Genomic DNA, 17,989 nt, shown 5'->3' with positions numbered 1-17,989 from the left:
AGGCAAGAAAATACAATGGGACAAAGACAGCCTCTTCAATTTATTTTACTAGGAAAACTGGACAGCTGGGTGTAAAAGAATGAATTTGAAACACTTCTTAACGCCATACACAAAGATAAATTTAAAATGAATTAAAGACCTAAATATAAGACCAGAAACTATAAAGCTCTTAGAGGAAAACATAGACAGAACACTTGACGACATAAATCAAAGCAAGATCCTCTATGACTCACCTCCTAGAATAGTGGGGGAAAAAATAATTAAACATGTGGAGCCTGATTAAACTTAAAAGCTATTGCACAGCAAAAGAAATTATAAGTGAGGTGAAAAGACAACCCTCAGAATGGGAGAAAGTAGTGGCAAATGAAACAACTGATATAAGATTAATTTTAAAAACATACAAGAAGCTCATACAATTCAATACCAGAAAAACAAACAACCTAATCAAAATATGGGGAAAAAGACCTAAAAAGACATTTCTGAAAAATACATACAGATGGCTAACAAACACATGAAAAGATATTCAACATCACTCATTATTAGAGAAATGCAAATCAAAACCTCAATGAGATATCACCTCACACCAGTCAAAATGGCCATCATCAAAAAGTCTACAAACAATAAGTGCTGGAACACTCTTTCGCTGTTGGTGGCAATGTAAATTGATACAGCCATTATAGAAGATAGTATGGAGATTGTTTAAAAAACTAGAAATAAAACCACCATATGACCCAGCAGTCCCACTCCTAGGCATATACCCTGAGGAAACCAAAATTGAAAAAGACATCTGTATCCCATTGTTCGTTGCAGCACTATTTGCAATGCTAAGACATGGAAGCAACCTAGATGTCAATTGACAGATGAATTAATAAGGAATGTGTGGTGCATATACACAATGGAATACTGCTCAGCCATAAAAAGGGACATATTTGAGTCAGTTCTAATGAGGTGGTGAGCCTAGAGCCTATTATCCAGAGTAAAGTAAGTCAGAAAGAGAAAAACAAATACGTATACTAATGCATATATGTGAAATCTAGAAAAAATGGCACTGAATAAATTATTTGCAGGGCAGCACTGAAGAAACAGACATAGAGAATAGACTTTTGGACTTGGGGAGAAGGGAGGAGTGGGTGAGATGTATGCAGAGAGTAATGTGGAAACTTACATTACCATATGTAAAATAGATAGCCAATGGGAATTTTCTGTATGTCTTAGGAAACTCAAAAAGACTCTGTATCCACCTGGAAGGGTGGGATGGGGAGGGAGATGGGAGGGAGGTTAAGAAATGAGATATATGATTACCTATCACTGATTCATGTTGAGGTTTGACAGAAAACCACAAAATTCTATAAAGGAATTTTCTTTCAATTAAAAAAAAAACTATTAGAAATAGTAAATGAACAAATAGCAGAGAATATCAACAAAATTGAGAACTAGTTTTTAAAATTATGATGAAATTGATAAGCACATAAGAAAAAAATCAAGGAAAAAGAGAATTATAAATTACCTGATTAAGAATAGGAAAGGAGATTTCACCACATGACCTAGAATTATTACATTAATAATAGCAGTATATGATAAATATGGTAACCAATTTGAAACTTAGATGAAATAGAATATTTATGACACAGGATTTAAAAGACGACAACAAAATTAAAAAAAAAAAACAAACCTAAACCTATTAGATATGATAAAATTCACTAAAAATCTTAACTCCTCACACATATACATATACTGCACATAGGTACACTCAAACACACACACTTTCATTCACTCTATACCCAGATAATTTACTGTTAATTACTTCAATCATTTATTGAAGAAAAAATGTCAGTATTACACAATCTTTTTCAAAAAAAAATTTGTATTAAACAATTACTAACTAATTCTATGAAGTCAGTTAAATCTTGATACCAAGCCAGAAAACACATCATTTTCATGTAAAAGAAAATTTAATATGGTTATAAAAATCAGTGCAAAATATTTAGAAGTATTTACAAATTGAATTCATTGATAAATTAGAGAAATAATGTTTTTTTACCAAGTACAATAAACTTCATCTAAATTCACAATTTATGCTAAACATTATTATAAACACAGTGAATAGAGAAGCCATAGTCTAGGAGAATAAATTTACAATAGTAGAGTTGACAAGGATAATTTACGCCCCAAAATTTGAATGTTTAAATTTATCTATGTATTATCCATTTATTTATCTTCTTTGGCATTTCAATAATAAATTACAAAAAAAGCATACAAAAATATGGGCAAAATATTGCACAGACAATTCACAGAAAAAGACATTCAAGTGACCAATAAGTCTATGAAAACATGAAAAAACAAAAATCTGTTATTTTGTGTCAGCTAATGGAATGAGAAAAAAATTATATTTGCCTTTGCTAGGATCATTCTTCAGATGAGGTTATATAATATTAAATCGTATCATATATCAGGGGCGGCGGCCGAGAGGAGTAACAACACGTCCAAGGAGTGGTGGCTACGCGGGCGCAAGAGGGCTGAGAAGAGCTACTCCACTTTCAAGGTCAGGAGGGAAGACCTCATCCAAGCTAAGGAGCAGTGGCTGTGCTTTGCTGGAGAGCCGTGAAGAGATATCCCACGACCAAGGTAAGAGAAACCCAAGTAAGACTGTAGGTATTGCGAGAGGGCATCAGAGGGCAGAGACACTGAAATCATAATCACAGAAATAGCAAGGGACTATTTCATGCAAAGATGGGCTCGATAAAGGACAGAAATAGTATGGACCTAACAGAAGCAGAAGATATTAAGATGAGGTGGCAAAAATACAAAGAAGAACTGTACAAAATGGATCATCATGATGTAGGTAATCACGATGGTGTGTTCACTCATTTAGAGCCAGAAATCCAGGAATATCAAGTCAAGTGGGCTTAGAAAGCATCACTACGAACAAAGCTAGTGAACAAAGCTAGTGGAGGTGATCGAATTTCAGTTGAGCTACTTCAAATCCTGAATTTTGATGCTGTGAAAGTGCTGCATTCAATATGCCAGCAAATTTGGAAAACTCAGCAGTAGCCACAGGACTGGAAAAGATCAGTTTTCATTCCAATCCCAAAGAAAGGCAATGTCAAAGAATGCTCAAACTACCGCACAATTGTACTCATTTCACATGCTAGTAAAGTAATGCTCAATATTCTCCAAGTCAGGCTTCAGCAATAGGTGAAATGTGGAATTTCAGATGTTCAATCTGGTTTTAGACAAAGGAGTAGAACCAGAGATCAAATTGCCACCATCTGTTGGATCATCAAAAAGGCAAGAGAGTTCCAGAAAAACATTTATTTCTGCTTTATTGACTATGCCAAAGCCTTTGACTATGTGCATCACAATAAACTGTGGAAAACTTTGAAAGAGATGGGAATACCAGACCACCTGACCTGCCTCTTGAGAAATCTACATACAGGTCAGGAAGCAACAGTTAGAACTGGACATGGAACAACAGACTGGTTCCAAATAGGAAAAGTAGTAGGTTAAGGCTGTAAATTGTCACCCTGCTTATTTAACTTAAACGCGGAGTACATCATGCGAAACGCTGGGCTAGAGGAAGCACAAGCTGGAATCAAGATTGCCGGGAGAAATATCAATAACCTCAGAAATGCAGATGACACCACTCTTATGTCAGAAAGTGAAGAAGAACTAAAGAGCCTCTTGATGAAAGTGAAAGTGGAGAGTGAAAAAGTTGGCTTAAAGCTCAACATTCAGAAAACTAAAATTATGGCACCTGGTCTCATCACTTCATGGGAAATAGATGGGAAAACAGTGGAAACAGTGTCAGACTTTGTTTTTTTTTGTTGTTGTTCCAAAATCACTGCAGATGGTGACTGCAGCCATGAAATTAAAAGACTCTTACTCTTTGGAAGGCAAGTTATGACCAACCTTCATAGCATATTAAAAAGCAGAGATATTACTTTTTGCCAAAAATGATCCATCTAGTCAAGACGACGGTTTTTCCAGTAGGCATGTATGGATGTGAGAGTTGGACTGTGAAGAAAGCTGAGCGCCAAAGAATTGATGCTTTTGAACTGTGGTGCTGGAGAAGAGCCTTGAGAGTCCCTTGGACTGCAAAGAGATCCAACCAGTTCATCCTAAATGAGATCAGTCCTAAGTGTTCATTGGAAGGACTGATGCTGAGGGTGAAACTCCAATACTTTGGCCACCTCATGTGAAGAGTTGACTCATTGGAAAAGACTCTGATGATGGGAGGTATTAGGGGCAGGGGGAGAAGGATACGACAGAGAATGAGATGGCTGGATGGCATCACTGACTCGATGCACATGAGTTTGGGTGTATTCTAGGAGCTGGTGATGGACAGGGAAGCCTGGCATGCTTCGATTCATGGGGTCGCAAAGAGTCAGACATGACTGAGCGAACTAACTGAACTGATATAAGATTATATGACTAATTTATATTTGCTATAATGAAAATGAAAATAAACCCTAGGATATATCATTCTTTCCTTCAAAAAGGTTTTTAAAAATCTGACAATTCAAGGTTGCTGAGGAATAACACAGACCTCAACAAATTTTTTCAGTTGAGTTCAGTTGCTCAGTCATGTCCGACTCTGCAATCCCCTGAATTGCAGCACGCCAGGCCTCCCTGTCCATCATCAACTCCGGAGTTCTCTCAGACTCACATCCATCGAGTCAGTGATGCCATCCAGCCATCTCATTCTCTGTCGTATCCTTCTCCCCCTGCCCCCAATCCCTCCCATCATCAGAGTCTTTTCCAATGAGTCAACTCATCGCATGATCTCCTTCAGAATGGATTGGTTGGATCTCCTTGCAATTCAAGGGACTCTCAAGAGTCTTCTCCAATACCACTGTACAAAAGGATCAATACTTTGGCGCTCAGCCTTCTTCACAGTCCAACTCACATCCATACATGACCACAGGAAAAACCATAGCCTTGACTAGATGGACCTTTGTTAGCAAAGTAATGTCTCTGCTTATCAATATGCTGTCTAGATTGGTAATAACTTTTCTTCCAAGGAGTAAGTGTCTTTTAATTTCATAGCTGCAATCACCATCTGCAGTGATTTTGGAGCCCAGAAAAATAAAGTCTGACACTGTATCCACTGTTCCCATCTATTTCCCATGAAATGATGGGACCGGATGCCAAGATCTTCATCTTCTGAATGTTGAGTTTTAAGGCAACTTTTTCACTCTCCACTTTCACTTTCATCAAGAGGCTTTTTAGTTCCTCTACACTTTCTGCCATAAGGATGGTGTTGTCTGCATATCTGAGGTTATTTATATTTCTCCAAGCAGTCCTCAAGCTTATGTTTCTTCCAGTCCAGCGTTTCTCATGATGTACTCTGCATATAAGTTAAATAAGCAGGGTGACGATGTACAGCCTTTACGTACTCCTTTTCCTATTTGGAACCAGTCTGTTGTTCCATGTCCAGTTCTAACTGTTGCTTCCTGACCTGCATATAGGTTTCTCAAGAGGCAGGTCAGGCGGTCTATTATTCCCATCTCTCTCAGAATTTTCCACAGTTTATTGTGATCCACATAGTCAAAGACTTTGGCAGAAATATGTGTTTTTCTGAAACTTTCTTGTTTTTTCCATGATCCAGCAGATGTTGGCAATTTGATCTCTGGTTCCTCTGCCTTTTCTAAAACCAGTTGGAACATCTTGAAGTTCATGGTTCACATATTGCTGAAGCATGGCTTGGAGAATTTTGAGCATAACTCTACTATCATGTGAAAAGAGTACAATTGTGTGGTAGTTTGAGATTCTTTGGCATTGCCTTTCTTTGGGATTGGAATGAAAACTGACCTTTTCCAGTCCTGTGGCCACTGCTGAGTTTTCCAAATGTGCTGGCATATTGAGTGCAGCATTTTCACAGCATCGTCTTTCAGGATTTGAAAGAGCTCAACTGGAATTCCATCACTTCCACTAGCTTTGTTTGTAGTGATGCTTTCTAAAGCTCATTTGAGTTCACATTCCAGAATGCCTGGCTCTAGATGAGTGATCACACCATGGTGATTATCTCTGGTGATTAAGCTCTTTTTTGTACAGTTCTTCCGTGTATTCTTGCCACCTCTTCTTAATATCTTCTGCTTCTGTTAGGTCCAGACCATTTCTGTCCTTTATCGAGCCCATCTTTGCATGAAATGTTCCCTTTGTATCTCTAATGTTTTTGAAGAGATCTCTAGCCTTTCCCATTCTGTTCTTTTCCTCTATTTATTTGCATTGATCGCTGAAGAAGGCTTTCTTATCTCTTCTTGATATTCTTTGGATATCTGCATTCAGATGCTTATATCTTCCCTTTTCTCATTTGTTTTTTACCTCTCTCCTTTTCAAACCTATTTGTAAGGCCTCCCCAGACAGCCATTTTGCTTTTTTGCATTTCTTTTCCATGGGGATGGTCTTCATCCCTGTCTCCTGTACAATGTCACGAACCTCATTCCACAGTTTCAGGCACTCTATCTATCAGATCTAGGCTCTTAAATCTACTTCTCACTTCCACTGTAAAATCTTAAAGGATTTCATTTAGGTCATACCTGAATTTTCTGGCGGTTTTCCCTACTTTCTTCAGTTTAAGTCTGAATTTGGTAATAAGGAGTTCATGTTCTGAGACACAGGCAGCTCCTGGTCTTGTTTTTGTTGACTCTACAGAGCTTCCATCTTTGGGTGCAAAGAATATAATCAATCTGATATCGGCGTTGACCCTGTGCTGAAGTCCATCTGTAGAGTCTTCTCTTGTGTTTTTGGAAGAAGGTGTTTGCCATGACCAGTGCATTTTCTTCGCAAAACTCTATTAGTCTTTGCCTTGCTTCATTCTGCATTCCAAGGCCAAATTTGCCTATTTCTCCAAGTGTTTCTTGACTTCCTATTTTTGCATTCCAGTCCCCTATAATGAAAAGGACATCCTTTTTGGGTGTTAGTTCTGAAAGGTCTTGTAGGGTTTCATAGAACTGTTCAACTTCAGCTTCTTCAGCATTACTGGTTAAGGCATAGACTTGGATTATCGTGATATTGAATGGTTTGCCTTGGAAACGAACAGAGATCATTCTGTCGTTTTTGAGATTGCATCCAAGTAGTGCATTTCGGACTCTTTTGTTGACCATGATCGCTAGTCTATTTCTTCTGAGGGATTCCTGCCCACAGTAGTAGATATAATGGTCATCTGAGTTAAAGTCACCCATTCCAGTCCATTTTATTTCGCTGATTCCTAGAATGTTGATGTTCACTCTTGTAATCTCTTGTCTGACCACTTCCAATTTGCCTTGCTTCGTGGACCTGACATTCCAGGTTCCTATGAAATATTCCTCTTTACAGCATCGGACCTTGCTTCTATCACCAGTCACATCCACAGCTGGGTATTGTTTTTGCTTTGGCCCCATCCCTTCATTCTTTCTGGAGTTGTTTCTCCACTGATCTCCAGTAGCATATTGGGCACTACTGAACTGGGGAGTTCCTCTTTCAGTAACTTATCATTTTGCCTTTCATACTGAAAAAGAATTTTAGAGGTTTCTGTAAATTAAGCACATTCATACTATTAATACTTCCTAAATTTTAATCTTAATTATTTATCAAGAGAAATAATCCTGAGAACCTATATCCTGAAAAAAAGAGTCGAACAAGCCAGCAAAATATATATCATGAATAATTGTGGAAGATTTATACACTGTTACACAAAACTTAAAGCATCCTAAATTTCCATCAAGAGGTAGATTATCAAACAGATTTTTGTGTATCATTCACTGGAATACTATATGACAAAGAAAAGAAACTAATAATACCATGATGTATGTCATGTATACGCTGTATAGTCAAGTATTTCCGGTAGTCATGTATGAATGTGAGAGTTGGACTTTAAGGAATGCTGAGCACTGAAGAATTGATGCTTTCAAACTATGATGCTGAAGAAGACTCTTGAGAGTCCCTTGGACAGCAAAGAGATCAAACCAGTAAGTCTTAAAAGAAATCAGTCCTGAATATTCATTGGAAGGACTGATGCTGAAGCTCTAATATTTTGGTCACCCGACTCATTGGAAGATCTCCCATGGTTGGGGAAAATTTCAAGCCAGAAGGAGAAGAGAGCAACAGAGGATGAGATGGTTGGATGGCATCCCTGATTCAGTAGACATGATCTTGGGCAAACACCAGGAGATAGCGAGTGACAGGGAGGCTTGGAGCCCTGCAGTCCATGGGGCCACGAAGTGTCAGACAGAACTTGACAACTTAACAACAACATTTAAGAATCTCAAAAATATTTTGTTGAGTAAAGGCACAGAAGGGTACATATTGTGTGATAGCTCTTATGTAAAGGTCCACCTCAAGTAATGATATAAATGACACCAGAAATCCAAACAGTTTGTTTTTGACTGGGATTATGTACTGCTAGGGAAAAGCACCTGGAAATTATTTACAACAATGAGAATATTCTACAACGTGACAGGGTTGTGGGTACCTGCTTGTATACATTTTCTTCAAAACTCATATGATTACATTTAAGTTCTGAACATATATTCTATATACAAATTATGTCTAAAAAATAAATAAAATAAAAATGAATATATGTAAACATTGTTTATCATTTTTATGATTGTATGAACATTGTTTACTTCATAACCATTTGCCTACTTCATTCTACTGTACTGATATGTTCTCCATAATGATTTTGGTCTCCTCAATAATCCCTTCCAAGAACTACTATTGATAGACATGACCTCTATATCACTCCACTCTCTCTTTAATTTTTTCTATATTGTACAGCCTTTTCTCTTCATTATGAAAACTATTTTCACTTCATATTATCTTGATTTCGAATTATTATGTTGACCATTATGTTTTTAATTCATAGCTCCTTTAATATTATTTTCCTTTTATAGAAATCTATTATTCTCTTGTGGTTGAAATATCTTCTTGACTTTCCCTGTGAACAGTTACAATAAATATTTTGCTTCCTACTGACCCACTGTTCTTGCTATTTTGTTTGTTAGTTAGTTTTAACTTGATTTTTCTCTTTCATACAACTTTTTCTTATATATCTATCTATCAGTCTTAAAGTTATTTTCATACCAAAGAAAGAAATACTACATGACTTTTTCTCATATCTTGGGTTAAGAGTACTCTTATTGCCCTGCTTTACTACTGGGTGTCTACCTGAAAAGAAATGTAACTGGAATTCTGAGTGGAATAGGTATTTTCCAGTCAAATATAATTTATCATTGTTGTAAATTATAAATTTATTGTCACTTTTTGGAGAAGGCCTATCTGACCTGTGGTTAACAAAATGTCAGAATAAGGAGAGCCACTGACTCATCAAATAGCAAAGTTAATTAAAGAACTCCACGCACTTTTGGTTTTGTTTTATTGGATATAGATATCAGGGGCTTCCCAGGTAGCACTAGTGGTCAAGAATCTGCCTGCCAATGCAAGGAACGTTAGAAAGGATGATTCAATCTCTAGGTGAGGAAGATCCCCTGGAGGAGGGCATGACAAATAATTCCAGTATTCTTGCCTGGAGAATCTCATGAACATGAATATAATATATGCATGTTAAAGATAAAGTTGAAAAGCAAAGTAAAATCAATTGTAATTCATTATTGAAAACAAAAAAAATTAAAGCAATCAAGTGAAAAAGAAAATAGACTTAGTAAGAATGCATAGCATTCCTATTATAACCAAATAGAGACACACCAGAGAAAATAATTCAGTTCACAACAGATTGCTATTGTTTTTCAGCTCTTCAGTAATGTCTGACTCTTGCATCTCAAGAATTGCAGCATGTGAGCCTTCCCTGTATTTCAATATCCCCCAGTAATCGACCAAACTCATGTCCGTTGAGTCGGTGATGCCATCCAACCATCTAATCCTCTGTTGATCATTTCTCCTCCTGCACTCTTCCCAGCATCAAGTCTTTTCCAAGAATTCAGCTCTTCTCATCAGGATGCCAAAGTACTGGAACTTCAGCTTCTGCATCCGTCCTTCCAATGAATATTCAGTGTTGACTTCACTTAGGATTGATTGGTATGATTGTCTTGTTATCAAAGGGACATTCATGAGTCTCCCCCAGCACCATAGTTCGAAAACATTAATTATTTGGCCCCCAGCCTTAAGGTCCAACTCTCTTATCCATACATAATTACAGGAAACACACGATTTTAACTATGCAGACTTTTGAGGCAAGGTGATGTCTCTACATTTTTTTTTTTTTTGTCTCTACTTTTTAATATGCTGTCTAGGTTTGTCATAACTTTCCTTCCAAGGAGCAAGTGTCTTTTAAGTTCATGTCTGCAAGCACTGTCCAGAGTGATTCTGGGGCATCAAAAATAGAAGGCTATGGTGGTTACCATTTTTCCCATCTATTTTCTATGAAATGATGGAACTGAAAGCCATGATCTTAGTATTTTGAACGTTTATTTTAAACCAGCTTTTTTACTCTGCTCTTTCATCTTCATCAAGAAGCTTGCTAGTTTTTAGGCACTTCCTGCAATTTCAGTTCAGTTCAGTCATTCAGTCCTGTCTGACACTTTGCAACAACATGGACTGTAGCACACCAGGCCTCCATGTCCATCACCAACTCCCAGAGTTTACTCAAACTCATGTCCACTGAGTCAGTGATGCCATCCAACCATCTCATCCTCTGTTGTCCCCTTCTCCTCACACCTTAAATCTTTCCTGGAATCAGGGTCTCTTCAAATAAGCCCTCTCCCAGACTCATACTTTCACATCAGCTGGCCAATGTATTGGAGTTTCACTTCAGTATCAGTCCTTCCGATGAATATTCAGGACTGATTTCCTTTAGGATGGACTGGTTGGTTCTCCTTGTTGTCCAAGGGAATCTCAAGAGTCTTTTCCAACATCAATTCTTCAGCACCAAGCTATCTTTATAATCCAACTCTCACATCCATACAGGACTACTGAGAAAACCATAGTATTTTTAATATGCTATCTAGGTTGGTAATGAATTTTCTTACAAGGAGTAAGTGTCTTTTAATTTCATGGCTGCAGTCACCAGCTGCAGTGATTTGGAGTGCTCAAAAAATAAAGTCTAATACTTTTTCCAATCTATTCCCAATCTTCATTTTCTGCCATAAGGGTGGTGTCTTCTGCATATCTGAAGTTATTGATATTTCTCCAGGCAATGTTGATTCCAACTTATGCTTTATCCAGTCCAGCATTTCTCATGATGTGCTCTGCATATAAGTTAAATAAGCAGGGTGGCAATATACAACCTTTTCATATTCTTTTCCTGATTTGGACCCAGTCTGCTATTCCATGTCCAGTTCTAACTGTTGCTTCTTGACCTGCATACAGATTTCTCAGGAGGCAGGTCAGGTGGTCTGGTATCCCCATCTCTTTCAGAATTTTCCAGTTTGTTGTGATCTATATAGTTAAAGGCTATGACACTCAATGAAGCAGAAGTAGATATTTTTTTCTGGAACTCTCTTGCTGTTTTGATGACCCAGCGGATAGTGGTGATTTGATCTCTGGTTCCTCTGCCTTTTCTAAATACAGCTTGAACATCTGGAATTTCACGATTCACGTTCTGTTGAAGCATGCCTTAGAGGATTTTGTGCATTACTTTGCTATAATATGAGGTGAGTGCAATTGTGTGGTAGTTTGAGCATTCTTTGGCATTGCCTTTCTTTGAGATTGGGATGAAAATTCACCTTTCCCATTCATGTGACCACTGCTGAGTTTTCTAAATTTGCTGGCATATTGAGTGCAGCACTTTCACAGCATCATCTTTCAGGATTTGAAATAGCTCAACTGGAATTCCATCACCTTTTAAAAGTTAATTCCATTAACATTTTTTCATAGTGATGCTTCCTAAGGTGCATTTGACTTCACATTCCAGAATATCTGTCTCCAGGTTGAGTGATCATACCACCGTGATTATCTGTGTCATGAAGATCTTTTTTGTACAGTTCTGTGTATTCTTTCCACATCTTAATATATTTTGCTTCTATTAGGTCCATACCATTTCTGTCCTTTATTGTGTCCATCTTTACATGAAATGTTCCCTTGGTATCTCTAATTTTCTGGTCGAGATCTCTAGTCTTTCCCACTCTATTATTTTCCTCTATTTCTTTGCATTGCTCACTGAGGAAGGCTTTCTTATTTCTCCTTGCTGTCTTTGGAACTCTGCATTCAAATGGATATATCTTTGTTTTTCTCCTTTGCCTTTTGCTTCTCCTCTTTTCACCCCTATTGTAAGGCCTCCTCAGAGAACCATTTTGCTTTTGCATTTATTTTTCTTGGGAATGGTCTTGATCACCACATCCTGTACAATGTCCCAAACCTCCATCCATAGTTCTTCAGGCACTCTGTGTATCAGATTTAATCCCTTGAATCTATCTGTCACTTTGACTGTATAATCATAAGGGATTTGATTTAGGTCATTGATTTTCCTCACTTTCTTGAATTTCAGTCTATATTTTGCAATAAGGAACTGATGATCCTAGCCACAGTCAGCTCTGGATCTTGTTCTGACTGTATACAACTTCTCCATCTTCAACTGCAGAAAATGAAATCAATCTGATTTTGGTATTGACCAGCTGGAGATGCCCATATGTGGTCATCTCTTGCATTGTTGGAAGAGAGTGTTTGCTATGACCAGTGTGTTCTTCTGACAAAACTCTGTTAGCCTTTGCCCTGCTTCATTTTGTACTCCAAGGCCAAACTCACCTGTTACTCCAGGTATCTTTTGACTTCCTAGTTTTACTTTTAAATATGATTAAAAAAAAAAAAAAAGACATCTGTGTGTGTGTGTGTGTGTGTGTGTGTGTGTGTGTGTGTTAGTTCTAAAAAGTCTTGTAATTCTTCATAGAATCACTCAACTTCCTCCTCTTCAACATTAGTTGATGGGGCATAGACTTGGATTACTGTGATGTTGAATGATTTGCCTTGGAAATGAAAAAAATATCACCTTGTCATTTTTAAGACTGCACCCAAGTACTGTGTTTTGGGCTCTTTTGTTGACTATGAGAGCTACTCCATTTTTTCTAAGGGAATTTTTTCCATAGTAGCAGATATAGTGGCCATCTGAATTTAATTTTCCCATTCAGTAAATTTTAGTTCACTGATTCCTAAAATATCAATGTTTCCTCTTGCCATCTCCTGTTTGATCACTTACAACTTACCTTGTTTCATGGACCAAACATTCCATGTTCCTATGCAATATTATTCTTTACAGTATAGCACTTTACTCTCACCACTAGTGCTTAGTCACTCAGTCACGTCCAACTTCTGTGACTCCATGGACTGTAGGATCCAGCAGGACCCCCTGCCCATGGAATTTTTCAGGCAAGAATTCTGAAGTGGGTTGCAATTTTCTCCTCAATGGGATCTTCCCCACATAGGGATCAAAGGCACATCTCCTGTATCTCCTGTATTGCAGTGGATTTGTTACCCTCTGAAACACTGGGAAAATACTAGACACATTCACAACTGGGTGTGGTTTCTGCTTTGGTTCAGCCTCTTAATTCTGTATGAAGTTATATCTCTGCTCTTCCCCAGTAGCATATCGGACACCTACCTACCTGGAGGGGTCATCTTCCAGTATCATATGTTTCTACTTTTTTATACGTTTCTTGGAGTTCTCAAGGCAAGAAAACTGAAGTGGCCACAATTCCCTTCTCCAGTGGACCATCTTCTATGAGAACTCTCCACCATTACCCATCCATCTTGGGTGGCCCAGAATGTCAATGCCCGTAGGTTCATCAAGTTACACAAGTCTGTGATCCATGTCATCAGTTTGGTTAGTTCTCTGAGATTGTGTGTTTTGTTCTGGAGCTCACGGTATTGTAGTTCTGCTTCTTCTGCCTGTCCTGTAATGGATGAGGTTAAGAGGCTTGTGCAAGCTTCTTGATGAAAGGGATTGGCTGTGGGGAAAACCAAGACTTGCTCTGGTGGGCAGGGTCATGCTCAGTAAACCTTTAATCCAATTTTCTGTGGTTGGATGGGACTCTGTTCACTCCCCATTAATTTATTTGGCCTGAGATAGCTCAGTTCTCCAGTCTTCAGTCTCTATAGTAGGACTACAGGCTCTATTGTAGGCTAATGGCTACCTAGTGCAAGAGGACATATGCCAACACTCTGTGCCTCCTGAGCTTGCTGTGGTCAATGACCCTGTCCCTGCAGCAGGCCACTGCTGACCATGCCTCAGCAGAAGACACTTAAAAACTCACAGCAGACCAAACTCCATAAATAATCTAGCCATACTTTTACAAAGGTGTAGGACCATCATGAAAAGAAACTATAATGATTAAATGCTCTGAAAACCATTGTTGTTTTCAGTCACTACATCATCTCTGATTCTGAAATCACATGAATTGCATCACACCAGGCTTCCTTGTCCTTCACTATTTCTCTGAGCTTGCTCTAACTCATATCCATTGAGGTAGTGATGCTATCAAACCATCTCATCCTCTGTCACTTTATCTTCCAGTGCTCAAACTTCCCCAGAATCAAGGTCTTTTACAATGAGTCAACTCTTTGCATCAGGTGGTCAAGTTTTGGAGTTTCTGCTTCAGCATCAGTCCTTCTAGTGAATATTCAGGGTTGATTTCTATTAGGAATGACTGGTTTGATCTCCTTGGTGTCCAAGGGACTCTAAAGAGTCTTTTCCAGCACCATTAAAAAACAAAACAAAACAAAACAAAAAAGAAAACCTCAATTATTTGGCACTCAGTCTTCTTTATGGTCCAACTCTCATATCCATACATGACTACAAGATGCTTTTTAATACACTGTCTAGGTTTGTCATAGCTTTACTTCCAAGGATCAAGCATCTCTTAATTTTGTGGTTGCAGTCACCATGCACAGTGACTGCAAGAAATTAAAATCTATACCTGTTTCCCCTTCCATTTGCCATGAAGTGAGGGACCAGATATCATGATCCTAAGTTTTTGAAAGTTCAGTTTTAAGCCAACATCTTTCAAATTCATTTTTCAGCCTCATCAAGAGATTCTTTAGTTCCTCTCTACTTTTCTGCCATCATCTACTAGAAAAACATCTACTTCTGCTTCATTGACTATACTAAAGCTCTTAAGTGTATGGATCACAAAAAAAAAAAAAAATGTGGAAAATTCTAAGAGAGATGGGAATACCAGATCACCTTAGGTATCTCCTGAGAAACCTGTATGCCTGAATCAACATTAGTAAAGGAGTATGAGAAGGCTGTATATTGTCACCCTGCTTATTTAACTTATATTCAGAGTACATTGTGAAATGCTGAGCTGGAAGAATCACAAGCTGCTGTCTAGATGCCTGGGAGAAATATCAACCACTGAAGATATTTAGATGATACCACTCTAATGATAGAAAGCTGAAGAGGAACCGAAGTGTCTCTTGCTGTAGGTGAAAGAGGAAAGCAAAAAAAGCTGGCTTGAAACTCAACAATAAAAAGCTGAGATCATCTCATCCAGTCCCATCACTTCATGGCAAATAAAGTAGCGGGGGTGGCGGGGGGTGGAGGGCGGGTGCAGTGGTGTCAGGAAACGGAATCAATGGCAGATTTTATTTTATTAGATTCCAAAACACTTACTCCTTGAAAGGAAAGCTATGCCAAACCTAGACAGCATTTTAAAAAGCAGAGACATCACTTTGCTGACAAAAGTCCATATAGTCAAAGCTATGTTTTTTTCATTAGACATGTATGGATAAGAGAGTTGGACCATAAGAAAGGCTTAGTGCCAAAGAATTGATGCTTTTGAATTGTGATGCTGGAGAAGACTCTTGAGAGTCCCTTGGACATTAGTCAATCTTAAAGGAAACCAACCCTAAATATTCACTGGAAGGAGTGGTGCTGAAGCTCTAATACTGAGATCACCTGATGCAAAGAGCTGATTCATTGGAAAAATTGAATGTAAAGGAGAAGAGAGTGGCAGAGATGAGATGGTTGGATGACATCACCGATTCAATGGACATGAACTTGGGTGAACTCTAGGAGATGGTAAGGGACAGGGAGACCAAGTGTGCTGCTGTCTGTGGTGTTGAAAATAGTCTGACATGACTTAGTGACTGAGAAACAACAACATACTCATCTTATTCTCATCTTATGTACTCCTTGTCATTTAACTTTCTTTTTCTACTATTTCCTTTAGGTGTTTCTCATGGTATAAAAATATGTATGCTATTGTTTATTCTCCACTTCTCCTTATTGTTTGGAGTGGTATACATTTAATTCATTCCTATAATTTTACCAAGTATATATGCGGTACGAAAAATGTTAACACATGTATTCAATTTTCCATGCTTACTAAAATTCCTTTCATAAGTTCTTTATACTTTCTTTCAAGGCTCTTTAAATGACACATTTTCAATGCCAGAGCCCCTGAAATTCCAAAACAGAACACTACTCCTCCCTCTTTGCTCTTCCAGAACTTTGCTCATCACGTTAGTATAGTAATCATTATATTTTAGCTACATTTGGACATATTTACCTCTTTTCTAAACTGCATTTTACTTGGTAGCATTTTATTCATTATTGAAAACCATCTATATGGTAGGTGCTCAGTCCATTTTTGCTAAATTTAATTGGAATTCAAGAAATTGGCCAAAAAAAAAAAAAAAGAGAGAGAGAGAGAAATTGCCATCCATCATATTTATCCTCCCTAAATTATCAGGTATGAGCTGGCTCCAATTGAAACTCAAATGAGTAGAGGGAGTAGAACTTTTTTTCAAATTTCTAAGACTTGTATTTTTTTCATTTCATTAAAGTAAATGTGTGAAATACAATGCACTGGGACAGGGTGCTCGGGGCTACTGCACTGGGATGACCCAGAGGGATGGGGTGGGAAGGGAGGTGGGAGGGGGGTTCAGGATGGGGAACACATATACACCCATGGCTGATTCATGTCAATGTGTGGCAAAACGACTACAAAACTGTAAAGTAATTAGCCTCCAATTAAAATTAATAAATTTATTAAAAATAAATATGTGAATTAATGTTTAAGAGCAATGTTTCCTTTTCCCTGGATTTCTAGTTATATAAATGTAAAGCAGATGTCCTGTACTATAATGCAAACTGTTAGGAAGAGAAGAGGGAACTAGTTCTGTCCATAATCTTAAGAGTGTTTAGACTGCAAAGGACTTCTGTTTCTGACAATATTCTTCTAATATGTGTAGGTGGAGTAAGAATTGGAAAATTCCAGCCGGGAGCTGGAGACTTTAGCTGAGCCCTTTCTGGGAATGAAAGCAAGGGAGAGGTGAGCAAGTTGTCCTTGGTAAGCAAGTCTCCAGACTTAATTAGAACGGGTTACTATAAAGGACCTCATGCTATGTACTTTTGGAGTAGTCATATTGTATACATATTATGATTTTTCCCCTTTGTGCATTGTTATTCCTTACTGTTAATCCTATTTTTTAATGTAAAACTTGGTAAATATTACTTGGCTTGGGAAATGAAAGAAATAAAAATATACAACAAGATACCTGGAAAATAGAGACATCAGCAGCCATCTGGAAAAGACTATTGTAAGATATGATTCATTCATTCAATCAATCAAAAATATTTATCAAACACTTAATATGAGCCAGACAATGGAGATAGGGCAAGGAACGAAACAGATATGATTCCTTTTTATAGTCTACTCAATCAAATTAAACATATATTTTATGTTTAAATATTTTGAACATGTTTAAATTAAAAATTAAATGTATTGCATCAATATTTAACTTTTTTTCCAATTTTGAAGATTTTATTTCACTAGTTGAACTCATAAGCAACCATGCTGCTGTGCTGCTATTGGGATTGCTATAACTTTAATACAGAAATTGTCATAAAATACAGAATTGAATATTAAAGTAAGACAACTTGTCAAACTCCTGTAACCCTAGATTCATTCTCCATTTAGAATAAATACCTATCAAGTAAATTGATTTACTTCTTTTTTGGATCAGCATTTATATTAAAGATAGTCTCATCATGGTTATAGCAAGCATCTGCTGATTTTACAGTTAACTATGATCATCTGTCCAAGTCCTCAGTTTGCCT

At 37.6% G+C, this 17,989-nt stretch overlaps 1 pseudogene; it reads left to right on the top strand.

The window, feature by feature from the left end:
• Positions 1-17,989, top strand: part of LOC138088719 (solute carrier family 25 member 36-like) — a 97,888-nt pseudogene that overhangs the window by 4,430 nt on the left and 75,469 nt on the right.

This window comes from Capricornis sumatraensis, chromosome 11 (assembly GCF_032405125.1).
Source record: "Capricornis sumatraensis isolate serow.1 chromosome 11, serow.2, whole genome shotgun sequence".
In the NCBI taxonomy this organism is placed as follows: Eukaryota; Metazoa; Chordata; class Mammalia; order Artiodactyla; family Bovidae; genus Capricornis; species Capricornis sumatraensis.
The sequence above is the reverse complement of the archived record's forward strand: the minus strand, read 5'-3'. Positions and strand labels throughout refer to the sequence as shown.